General features: G+C 41.1%; 1 protein-coding gene and 1 pseudogene across 2 annotated transcripts in view; both read left to right on the forward strand.

The window, feature by feature from the left end:
* ACYP2 (acylphosphatase 2) overlaps positions 1–13,276 on the forward strand; it is a 321,268-nt gene that overhangs the window by 51,728 nt on the left and 256,264 nt on the right. The gene's annotated exons all lie outside the window — the stretch shown is intronic.
* Positions 1,590–1,806, forward strand: LOC133772333 (26S proteasome complex subunit SEM1-like; annotated as a pseudogene).

A 13,276-nucleotide genomic window follows, 5' to 3' on the forward strand; every position in this document is an offset into this window, starting at 1 on the left:
CTAGCCCCTAGATGCTGTCTGTATTCCGTGGCACCTAATGCCTTCCAGGCATTACTCCAGCCTCTTGCTTCTGTCGTCACGTCTCCTATTACTGCTTTTGACCTTTTTGTCTCCCTGTCATGATTACTTTTGTGACGACATTGTGTGCACCTCGATAATCCAAGATAATCTTCCCATCTCATCTTCCCATCTTCTGCCATATAAAATGACATCTTCACATGTTTTGGGTAGTAGGACACAGATATTTATTGGTGGCCTTTATTCTGTCTACCATAGGGTCTTTTTGTTTTGTTTGTTTGCTTTTAAAATTTATTTATTTATTTGAAAGGCAGAGCAACAGAGATAATCTTGCATCCTCTGGTCCACTCCCCAAATGGCAACAACAGCAAGAGTAGGGCCAACATGAAGCCAGGAGCCAGGAACTCCATCCTGGTTTCACACATGGTGATAGGAGCCCAGGTACTGAGCCATCTTCTGCTACCTTTCGGGATGCATTAGCAAGAAGCTGGAATGGAAGCAGTGACTCAGAATGGCACTCTACAACACCTGCCCGCCTTTATTTTTTAAATAATTAGTATTAGTTAATATTTTTCACACTAGAACAATAAGTAAAACATGCTTTTTAATGGATAGTAATTAATTCATACCAAATTTTTTTTTATTTGACAGGTAGAGCCATAGACAGTGAGAGAGAGAGAGAAAGAGAGACAGAGAGAAAAGTCTTCCTTCCATTGGTTCACTCCCCTAATGGCCGCCACGGCCAGTACTGTGCCTATCCGAAACCAGGAGCCAGGTGCTTCTTCCTGGTCTCCCATGCGGGTGCAGGGCCCAAGCACTTGGGCCATCCTCCACTGCCCTCCCGGGCCACAGCAGAGAGCTGGGCTGGGAGAGGAGCAACTGGGACTAGAACCCGGTGCCCATATGGGATGCTGGCGCCGCAGGCTGAGGATTAACCAAGTGGGCCATAGCGCCAGCCCCAAACCAATTTCTTTTAACATGTCTGAATAGGATCTAGTTTGAGGTACTAAGAAGGATGAGATCAGTTTGAAAAGAGCTTGTCTTAGAGGATGAGTGACGGAGAGAAATCTTCCATCTGGTGCTACGGTAGGCTGAAAATGGAGCCCAAAACTCCATTCGGGTCTCCTATATGGTAGCAGGGACCCAAATACTTGTACCTCCCAAGATACACCTTAGCAGGAAATTGGATTGGAAATGGAGCAGGGCACTCAAATCCAGGAACTTCAATATGGGGTGCAGATGTTCCAAGAAACATCTTGACTGCAGTGCCACAATGCCTGCCTTTAGAATGCCTTTTTAAACTAATGAAATTTTGTGGAACACTTTAAACTAGATGATTTGTCAATGATCATATCAGAAGATTGGAAATATGAATAGACTATAAAAATTTGAAAATTCTTTGAGGAATATTAAGAATTTAGCTCTAAGTACTTAGAGCTAACAGATTTTTTGCTCCATGAACATCAGAAAGATTGGAATAAACATTTCCCCAGGGTTGGAACTCTGTTTGGAAAGAGTGAGGCCTCGACATTTCCTAGTCACCTGGAAAGTGTTCAGTATGGAAGGTAGTGATGTCCAAGAAAAAACAGCTGGTGGACTTGGGTTTCCTAGAGGAGGACAATGAGTTCCAGGAGTTCTTCCCTGAAGGCTGGGCTGGTTTAGGTGAAGATGAAGATGAAGATGTATTTGTCTGGGAGGATGACTGGGATGATGACAGCTTAGAGCACGACTTCTCTGATTTAGCAAGCTGAACTGGAGAAACACAGTTATAAGGTGGAGACTTTGTAACCTTCAGAAGAAGTTTTTAAGTAACCTGAATTGGAACTGTTGACTAAATTCTAGGATGGAGAACCCAGGATGTAATACTTAAAAAATAAGTTTATTTCATTATCTGCTTGGATTTATTTTTGTTTTTGTAGTACACACAAAAATAAATGTTTTGCTGTCATTTTGAAAAAGCAAAAAAATTTCCTCAGGGTGTAAAATGTCCAAAACTTTCTCTCCTAAACAGTGAAATGATTACAATTTAATATGCAGTGTTACCAACACCATCCCTTATATATTTAGGAAATTGAAGCATAAAATAGAAAAAAAACAGGTGAGTTTATTGAGACAACTCTGGATCATCACTTCTTGGAAGGTGGGAGAACATTTGTTCTTACCTCTGAGCCTCCTGATTCAAGTGTTTGTCTATGTCTTTGGCCTCAAATGCCCTTCTTCTTGGCCTACTAAATACCTCATTCTCCAAGATTCACATTAAAGATCAGCTTCTCTATGAAGGCTTTTATTTTTTTTTAACCTACAGGGAAGTTGACCCTTACTATTTTCTTTACTACCATTGAACACTGTACTTTTGAGTTCTTGAGAGTAGGGAGCATATTTGTATCTATATACTAGAGGTCTTCAAAAAGTCTGTGGATGGGACCAGCATTGTGGCATTGCAGGTAAAGTCTGCAATGCTGGCATCCCATATGGGCGCTGGTTCATGTGCCTGCAGCTCCAATTCCAATCTAGCTCCCTGCTAATGGCCTGGGAAAAGCAGCGGAAGATGACTCAAGTGCTTGGATACCTGCCACCCATGTAGGAGACCTGGATGAAGCTCCTGGCTCCTTGCTTCAGCCTGGCCGAGTGCTGGCCATTGCAGCCACCTGAGGAATGAAACAGCAAATGGAAGGTCTCTCTCTCTCTATAACTCTTTCAAATGCTTAAAGAAATCTGTTTTTTTTTTTTTAAATTTATGGAGGGCTGGCATTGTTCCATGTAGGTTAAGCCACCACTTGTGACACCAGCATCCCATATGGTCACCAGTTCAAGTCCTGGCTGCTCCACTTCCAATCAAGCTCCCTGCTAGTGTACCAGGGAAAGCAGTGGAAGATGACCCAAGTACCCCTCTCTTTCTCTCCTTGCTCTAAAACTGTCTTTCAAATAAATAAATAAATAAATCTTAACAAATGTTTGTGGAAGATGCATATTATGAAAAAACTATGTATGAATGTAAATATTTTTTATTCTAAAATAATTTTTATGCCAATTTCTTGTAACATGTCTGGACAGGACTAGTTTGAGGCACTAAGAAGAATAAGACATCAGTTTAAAAAGAGCTCCCATTAGAATAACATGAATTCTGATGAAACTGAAGAACAAGCATCAAATTTATTGTGTACCTTGGTGGAAGAATGGTAAAATCCCTGATGCTTTTTCTTTTTCTTTTTTTGATGCTTTTTCTTTTTTTAAAGATTTTATTTTGAAAGTCAGAGTTACACACAGGGAGAAGGAGAGACAGAGAGAAAGAGAGAGAGAGAGAGAGAGAGTCAGTCTTCCATCCTCTGGTTCACTCCCCATTGGCTGCAATGGCTGGAGCTGCACCGATCCGAAGCCAGGAGCCAGGAGCTTCTTCCAGGTCTCCCACATGGGTGCAGGGGCCCAAGGACTGGGGACATCTTCTACTGCTTTCCCAGGCCAAAGCAGAGAGCTGGATCAGAAGTGGAGCAGCTGGGTCTGGAACTGGTGCGCATATGGGATGCTTGTACTTCAGGCCAGGGCATTACCCACTGTGCCACAGCACCGGCCCCATCTCAAGATTGATTTTATTTATATGAAAGACAGAGATACAGAGAGAGAGGAAGAAGCACAGAAAGAAATCTTCCATCTGCTGGTTCACTCCCCAAGTGACCACAATTGCCTGGTGCTGGGTCAGGCCAAAATCAGGAGACTAGAACTTCATCCATATCTCCCATGTAGTTGGTGGAGGCCCAAGTACTTGGGCAATTTTCCACTGCTTTTCCCAGGCATATTAGTAAAGAGCTCGGTCAGAAGTGGAGCAACTGGGACTGGAATCAACGTTCATGGAATGTCACAAGAGGTGGTTAAACCCTCTTCACCATGACACCATCCCAGATAAATTTTTAAAACAGTGATATTAAAGATGAAGGCCATAGTGGCAGACAATCCACATCAATTTTTGAAGAAAAAATTAATCCTGTTAATACCCTAGTTGAGGAGAGATCGAAGATGGCGGAATAGGAAGGGAGCACATTGATAGTTCAGCAAGACACACAGGTTAATAAAAGTGGAGATACTGCAGGGTCAAGGAAGAGTAGGGGAAGAAACAGCAGCGGAAACTCTTCCGGAACTAGTGATTCACAGTGGAACTGCGTGGAGAGCGTGGAAGCCCAAGTTCGGGACACCAGCGGCAGACTCAACGCACCAGCGCTGGAACGCGAGGTGAGCCGAACCTCAATAGCCTGAGACACCAGTGGGCAAGCAGAAAGAGGAGACTAGAGGGAACGAGGCTTGAAACTCCGTGGGGAAAAGTCCACCAGGCTAACTAGAAGAGAGAGGGAAAAAAAAAAAAAGTGACCGATACGGACACGAGTTTCTCTCTCTCAGCTCACCCCTCAAAGGCGAGCAAGACTAAGAGCAGGCGCCATTTTGGACATACGTCATAAGCAGGGCGACCTCAGGTCTGCACCGGCCCTGAGCCTAGCAGAAAAACCTGACTCTGGGGGGAGGGGTGAAATAACAGGAGATTAGCATCTAACTTGGCAACCCAGTGGGAGACTGCAGGAGAATTGGAGCCCACACCGAGGGCAGCAGAGATTCCCTGTGTGGTCCTTGGGAAAGAGCTTCCAATCTCTGGCTCCTGTGGGTATATCATTCGCCTGCTAACTACCTCCAATTACGTTCAGCTGTGCGGAATTACTTCCCTTTTGAATCAAAAAAAAAAAAAAAGAAAGAAAGAAAGAAAGAAAAGAAAGAGAGATTTACCACGCCTAACCTGGGAGTGTCATCTTTGACACACCCTCAACCCTGAGGAACCAAACACAGCTCTCAGTCCACACTCATCTCAAGCCTCTAAGGCTCCACTGAAAGCAGACAGTCCACTTAATATAGAGCCATAGTGTAACAAGAAAAAACACCACAGTGAAGAAACCAAATATCTCCAACATGCCATACAACAAACGCAAAAACCGAGGTAACAAGAACAAGGAAGACACTATGACGCCCCCAAATGAAAACGACACCCCAATTCAAGATTATGAAGATGATGAGATAGAAGAAATGCAAGAAGCGGATCTCAAAAAATTGATAAGAACATTAAGAAGTTCTCAAAAACAAATTCTTGAACTACAGAAGTCCTTAATGGACAAGATAGAAAATCTCTCTCATGAAAATGAAATACTAAGGAGGAATCAAAATGAAATGAAACAACTAGTAGAACATGAAACTGTTATAGTGACAAAAAACCACAATGAAATGAAGAACTCAATAGATCAAATGACAAACACAATAGAGAGCCTTAAAAACAGAATGGGCAAAGCAGAAGAGAGAATATCAGACTTAGAAGACAGAGAACAGGAAAGGAAACAGGCAAACCAAAGAAAAGAAGAAGAAATTAGAAATCTAAAAAATATTGTTGGGAATCTACAGGATACTATTAAAAAACACAACATTCGGGTTCTAGGAGTTCCTGAAGGCATGGAGAGGAAGAAAGGATTAGAAGGCATTTTCAGTGAGATACTAGCAGAAAATTTCCCAGGTTTGGAGAAGGACAGAGGCATCTTAGTACAGGAAGCTTATAGAACCCCTAATAAATATGACCAAAAGAGACCCTCACCACGACACATTGTAATCAAACTCACCACAGTGAAACACAAAGAAAAGATTCTAAAAGGTGCAAGAGAGGAACGTCAGATTACTCTCAGAGGATCTCCAATTAGACTCACAGCAGACTTCTCATCAGAAACCCTACAAGCTAGAAGGGAATGGCAAGATATAGCCCAGGTACTAAGAGAGAAAAACTGCCAGCCCAGAATATTATATCCTGCAAAGCTCTCATTTGTGAATGAAGGTGAAATTAAGACTTTTCATAGCAAACAGAAACTGAAAGAATTTGTTGCCACTCATCCTGCCCTGCAAAAGATGCTTAAAGATGTGTTACACACAGAAACACAGAAACATGGTCACCAATATGCAAGAAGGTAAAGGAAGGAAACCTCACAGCAAAAGATCACAGGAAGCTCAATTTCTCTTTGACATAGAATTAAACTCTGATGCTCTGTTAAAGCAATGTGTTAAAGTAATCTAAAAACAAAAAGCAATTCAAATCAATTGGCAATCTACAAAAAGAGTTACAGATTTTAAAAGCTATTATTAAAATTGCTATATTGGTCTATTATGCTATGTTATATGTGTGTACATATTGTATGTCCACATAGGAAATTTGATTAAGAGTTTTATTTTAAATGGCTTATAGATAAGATTGTCCATAAATTTAAGCTGCTAAAATCAATCAAAGATACATTTTAATTTGTGTGACCTGAATCTGTGTATCATATGTTTTAAACTTGTTGGTAGAAAGAAACTAAAAACATTTTAGATGGTTGTGCTTAAGTTTACTGGCTAAACAAACTACACCATGTTAGATATTTAAGAGGTGTTTTCAAATACATGATTCTTAAAATTTATAGAAGGCATTGGACCTTCTGGTAAATGTTTTCTTAAGTTGTTATCTAATGGTTGAAACGGTTTGCTAAGTATTCATGTAATATTGCTATTGTCAGCAAGCGATCTAGGACTTGCTCCCTCATTTCTCTATTCTAAGCCCAACTTGTTCTTTCATTTCTCTATTCTCTTCAAGGTAGGAAACTAATTCTATTATGAAGGAATCTGTAGGACGCACAATTTAATCTTTAGACCTTATAAAAGAGATGGCTAACATTTTTCTGTAATAGCATAGCCAAAATAAGTACTTAAATAATAATCTCATAGCTAGATTCACTTCGCCATCAGCGAAGTATACAGTAAGTAGAAAAAACCTCCCTTTCAGACAAAAGGGAAAGAAAGTTTTAAAGTGAGAATATAATTTTCCTCATGGGCATTGTCTACCTTAGAAAAACTACTACAGAACATGCCTGTGACTATAGACTTGTAGTTCAGGCCACCGAAGATTAGAGATGAGATACGGGCACTCCCTTGACTTGCATCCTCTGGTCTGCTTTAACACAAACCAGAAAGAAATGAAAGCTAGGCATCAGAAGCAATGGGTGGCAGGCCTATTAATGGCTGATCTGCACAGTGATCTGCCCTCAAGGAGACCCAACAGGCCAGTCCACTGCAGTAGCTTTCAATGTGGTAAGCATGGGCTTCAGCAGAAGTCAGCTTGTGAAGAGCCCTGGCAGCTCTGCCAAGAGTTGGATCACTGGAAATGGACCTGCCCTGGAGTCGAAGGATGCCCAGGTCAGAGCCACAGATCTTATTGGCTCTAAGCTGAAAAGCCCTTCACTCAGCCCAACTTCCAAAGTAACCACTGCAGCTGAGGGTATGGTCAAGTAGGGTCAGCAACATTGCAGGCAGAACTGTAAATTTCTTGTTAGAGATGCCACCTGCCTTTACCTGGCCAGCTCTCCTCCCAGCCCAGCCAAGTAATGAGAGTCAACAGAGTGCCTTCCCCTAGGAGGTTCACACCTCCCTTAGGATATACCCCATGTGAAGAGATAGATAGGTCTGGGCCTCTTAACTTACAAGGCCTAAAGCCCAACAGATTATTTTCAAGCCCCTTCTATCAGGTTCTATTTGCCTCTCAATCAGAAAACTTAATTGTAGCTTAGACAGCACCTTTCTTAGCTCCTCTAATAATGACTCTGTCCTTTGTTCTAGACCATGTCTAGCACACTTGGGCCTCATTCCTTTGTAATCATAACCTCTACCACCAATGGCTCTACTCCCAACCTGTGTGTACTGATGGTCCTCTTCCCCACTTCATGCTGTCTAATTGTTCAAACCTGGTAAATGCCACTCTTAGGATCATTGGTTACTGTCCTCACTCTGTCTTTTATGACCTTGTCTAAATATGATCAGAGTCGGCAAACTTGGAAGGCTTCCATAGCCTTGGCAACTCATGACGACAGCCTAGGGTGGTTACTGGCGCCATAAACTAGGGTGTCAATTTGTTGGGTCAACAACAGGAGCCACTGTGCACTTGCTCCTCTTGTGGGATCTCTGTCCTTAATGTGCTGTACCTTTTGATTTAATGCTATAACTAGTACTCAAACAGTATGTTTCACTTTGTGTTTCTATGTGGGTGCAAACTGTTGAAATCTTTATACTAAATTGATCTTCTGTATATAAAGAGAATTGAAAATGAATCTTGATGCAAATGGAAGGGGAGAGGGGAGGGTTGCGGGTGGTAGGGAAGTTATGGGAGGGGGAAGCCATTGTAATCCATAAGCTGTACACTGGAAATTTATATTCATTAAATAAAAGTTAAAAAAATATAAAAAATTTAAAAAAAGAATAAAAAAAAATACCCTAGTTGAATAGAATGGATAAGTAACAGCAGAAACAATAACTAACACCATCAGCATTGCAGTTAGTTCAACTGACATGATTCTTAATGAAAAAGTAAAACAAATTTTATGCTTGCTAAGTGCCCAAACTGAGGTGCCTAGATCAACTGCAGACAAGAGTAGAGCTTTCAATAGAAGTTTTCAACAAGTGGGATCAAGTTCCTGATGCGTGGATTTGAAGAATTTTAACAGGAGATGAACTGTGGCTTTACCAGTACAGCCTTGAAGACAAAGCATGATCACACCAATAACTACCAAGAGATGGAACTGGTTCAGCCAAAATAAAATTGGACTGCTCAAGAGCAAAATTCATGGGAACAGTTTTGAGAATACTCAAGGTATTTTGCTAGTTGACTTCTTGAGAATCAAGTGAAGATAATATTTGCATATTATTAAAGTATTTTGAGAAAGTCAGCCAAAGCTTTTGCAGAAAAATTCCCCAGAAAATGTTTCCAGAGAGTTTTCCATCATGGCCATGCTCCTGCTCATCCCTCTCATCAAACAAGGGCAATTTTGTGAGAGTTTTGATGGGAAATCAGTAGTCATCTACTCTACAGTCCTGATTTTGCTCTTGCTGAGCATTTTTGTTTCCGAATCTTAAAAAATGTTTAAAGGGGGGCCAGCATCGTGGCATAGCAGGATAAGTCACAGACTGTGATACCAGCATCACATACGATGAGTGCCTAGCTTGAGCCCCAGCTGCTCTACTTCTTCTCCAGCTCCCTGCTAATGTGCCTGGGAAAATGACAGACGATGGCCCTAGTACTTGAGCCCCTGCCATCCACATGGGAGACCTGGATGGAGATCCAGGGTCCTGGCCTTGGCCTAATACAGTCCTGGACTTTGCAGCCATTTGGGGAACGAAGCAGCAGATGCAAGATCTCTCTCTCTTTCTGCCTCTCTGTCTCCCTGACTCTAACTCTAACCCATATTTCTTCAGTTAATACTCTAAAAATGGCTGCACTGACATAGTAATATTCCCAGAATTCTCAGTTCTTTAGGGACTGACTAAATGTCTGGTATCATTGCTTGAAATATTGTCTTAACTTTATGGAGCTTACATAAGAAATAAAGTTTTAATTTTTTGTTATGATTTTTTTCATTCCATTTTTCCATGAGCTTTTTTTTTAATCTTCTTGTGTGTACATGTATATATAAAATATATACATATAATAAGGTCATATATATGTATTGACTTAACATATAGCATTTACTGCGTGCCAGGTGCTATTCCAAGCACTACATAAATATTTAGTCATTCAGTTCTCATAATAGTTGTACAAGGTTTACTTTATTTATAATTTTTTAAAGATTTATTTATTTATTGGAAAGGCAGAGTTACAGAGAGAAAAGGAGACAGAGGGAGACAAATCTTCAGTTTGCTGGTTCACTCCCAAAATGGCCACAATAGCTAGTGCCAGGCCAGGCCAAAGCCAGGAGCCTGAAACTCAGTCCAGATTTCCCATCTGTATGGCAGGGACTCAAGTATTCCTTGGGCCATCATCACTACCTTCCCAGGCACATTAGCAGGAAGCTGGAACTGAAGCAGAGCAATGGGGCTTCAAATTGGCATTCTGATATGGGATGTGGGCATGCTATTTAATCCACTGTGCCACAATGCCAACCCCTCCACAAAGTTTATTATTATTATTATTTTTAAAGATTTATTTATTTACTTGAGAGACATAGTTACAGAGATTGAGAGAGGTCTTTCATCCATAGGTTCACTCCCCAAATGGCTGCAATGGCAGGAGCTGAGTTGATCTGAAGCCAGGAGCCAGGAGCTTCTTCTGGGTCTCCCATGTGGGTGCAGGGGCCAATCACTTGGACTACCTTCTACTGCTTCCCCAGGGCATCAGTGGGTAGCTAGATTGGAAGTGGAGTACCTGGGACTTGATCCAGCACCCATATGGGTGGCTGACACTACAGGTAGATGTTTAACCTACTATGCCACAGTGCCGGCCCCCACAAAATTTATTATTAACCCCAGTGTATAAACTAGGAGTGTTAAAATTTTTAACTTTATTAGTCTTTGTTTCACTAGATTGTAAAGTTGGTGCCTTGCATACAGTAAGCATTAATTCATTCAATAAATATTTATTGAATAATTCATATTCAATAAATAATTCATACAGGTGCTTTTATAGATGCCAGGATACAGCAGAGAAAAAAGCTGGCAAAACACTTCACTCTTGTGACACTCATGTTCTGGTTGGCCAAAAAAGAGAAGTAAAATAAATATATGTTCTGGTAGATGATAATTGCTTCTACAAAAAATAATAATAAAGCAAAGAAAGTAAGAGGAAGCACATGAAAGTTACAATTTTAGGTGGCTAAGTGGGGAAGGAGTTGAATGAATAAATCATGTCTGGGGAAAGAGTAGAGGTCCTGAAGTACAAAAGGACAGCCCTGGATAGGGAGAGTGCTGTTAGAATAGAACAGGCAAGGGGAAGGAAGCAGGGGGTAAAATTGCTAGGTGAACAGAGCACATAGGGCTTTAAAAGAATTTTTGGAGTTAAACTTTTTTTTTAAATATTATTTATTTGAAAAAGTTGGATATATATATATATATATATATATATATATATATATAGAGAGAGAGAGAGAGAGAGAGAGAGAGAGAGAGAGAGAGAGTTTCCATCCACTGGTTCCCTCCCCAGATGGCCTTACCAGCCAAGGCTGGGCCAGGCAGAAGCCAGTAGCCAAGAGCTCCATCTGGGTCTCCCCCGTGGGTGGGTGGCAGGGACCCAAACACGTGGGCCATCTTCTGCTGCTTTTTCCAGAGTATTAGCAGGTTGCTGGATTGGAAATGGAGCAACTGGGACACAAACTGGTGCCCATATGGGGTGCCAGTATTGCAGGTGTCTGCCTAATCCACCATGCCGCAGTGCCAGCCCCTGGAGTTAAACATTTATTAAAAGTATCATTGGAGGATTTTTGAGCAGAAGAGTGACCCATCCTGATTTATGTTTTATCATTGCCACTCTTGCTTCTATGTTAAGAAGGATATGCAGAGTATCAAAGCTGGAAACAGGGAGACTGGTTGGGCAACTCCTATTTTAATTTAGGTGAGAGAAATCAGTGGTAGTAGTGAGGAAGTGAGAAGTGGTTAGATTCTGGACATATATGCTCACTTTTGATGACAGATAAGATGTGGGTGTGAGAGAAGAAGCATCAAGAATGATTTCAAGTTGTGGTCTTTGCAACTGGGAAAGCATAGATAAAGGACAGGTTTGGCAATAGAGCAGTACAAAGAGGAGGTCAGGAATGCAGGTTTTTTAAAAAATTTTTATTAAAGATTTATTCATTTGTTTGAAAGGCAGAGTTCCAGAAAGAGAAGGAGAGACATAGAGAGAGACCTTCCATCTGCTGGTTCACTCCCCAAATGGCCACAATGGCCAGGACTAGGCCAAGCTGAAGTTGAGAACCAAGGGCTTCATCCAAGTCTCCCACATTGGTTCAGGGACCCAAGAATTTGGGCCAACTTCCACTGCTTTCCTGGAAGCATTAGCAGGGAGCTGGAATGGAAGTGGAGCAGCTGGGACCCATGGGATGCCAGCACTGTAGGCAGCAGTTTAACTTGATGCAACAATGCCATCCACAGCAGTGTAATTTTGCACTTGTTAAATTTGGGGTTTCTATTGATCATCTAAGTTGAAATATTAAGGCAGCAAACTAGATATTGCTTCTGGAGCTCAGAGAAGAGATGCAGGCTGTACACTGAGCATACTAGATGATATGAGACTAAATGAGATCACCACATGAGTAAGTGAAGATAAAATGAGAAGCAGCCCTAAAACTAAATCTTGGAATACTAACTTTTGAAGGTCAGAGAGATAGAGAGGATACAACAAAGACTGAGGAGGAGCAACTGGAAAGGGAGTAAGACAAGATATGTGTGCTTCTAAAAGCCCAGTAGTTCAGGAAAGAGTGATTATATTATGCTGACTGATAAAGATGAAAATTGAGACTTGGCCATTTTGTGTACTAACAGGGAGGTTGAGGTGATCTTAAGTAGATAGGACAGATACCTGATTGCATTAGGTTTAAAAGAGAATGTGAAGAGAAAGATTGGAGACAGTGGATATAGACAACCTCTAGTAAAGAAAGAAATGGCGATAGTTATTGGAGGAGGAAGAGGGGTCAACGGAACATCTTTCAAAGATAAGAGAAATAATATTCGTAGATGTAAAAGATCTAGTGGATAAGGAGGAATTAATGCAGGAGATTGAGAAAATTGTTGTAGTGATGTTGTTGAGCATGTGAGAATAGGTTGCATCTAGCCACAAATAGAGCCTTTTCTGGGAGCACAGAGTGTTCATCTATGATCATAGGAAAGAAGACCAGAATAAGGGCACTAATGCAGGTAGCTGGTGTTTTTAGGGGATATTTTCTCAGTGAAATGGGAAGCAATGCCATCTAGGTGATTATAGATGATAAGTAGATATTTAAGGTTTGAAGATGGAGAACGTATGAAGTAGTCACACAGGAAAGTGGAAACATTATTTTAATAAGGATAATTGTTGTCAAAGGGGACAAGGGAGCTGAGGACAGATGCATTATAATATATGTGAAGGGTAAGGGATCAAATAGATGAACACATAAATAACTGGTTTCTCCATTTGGTTTCTATTTTTTTCCCCTCACATCCATTGATTCAAACCTACTTTATACTCAATAGCTGACATGAACTGTACTATCCAGAAAACATGTTCAGTGTTAAGCTAATAAATGTTGCTCTTGGATGAGAATAGTTTGAGGGGGCAGTAGCAAGTGCTTGGCACAGTTGTTAAGTTACTGCTTGGTACACCCACATCCCATATTAAATTGCCTGGTTCAAGTCCTGACTCCTCTCTTTCTGATCCAACTGCCTACTAATACACACCTTGGGAGGCAGCAGGTGATGATTC

This window comes from Lepus europaeus, chromosome 13, assembly GCF_033115175.1.
Source record: "Lepus europaeus isolate LE1 chromosome 13, mLepTim1.pri, whole genome shotgun sequence".
NCBI classification, from domain to species: Eukaryota; Metazoa; Chordata; class Mammalia; order Lagomorpha; family Leporidae; genus Lepus; species Lepus europaeus.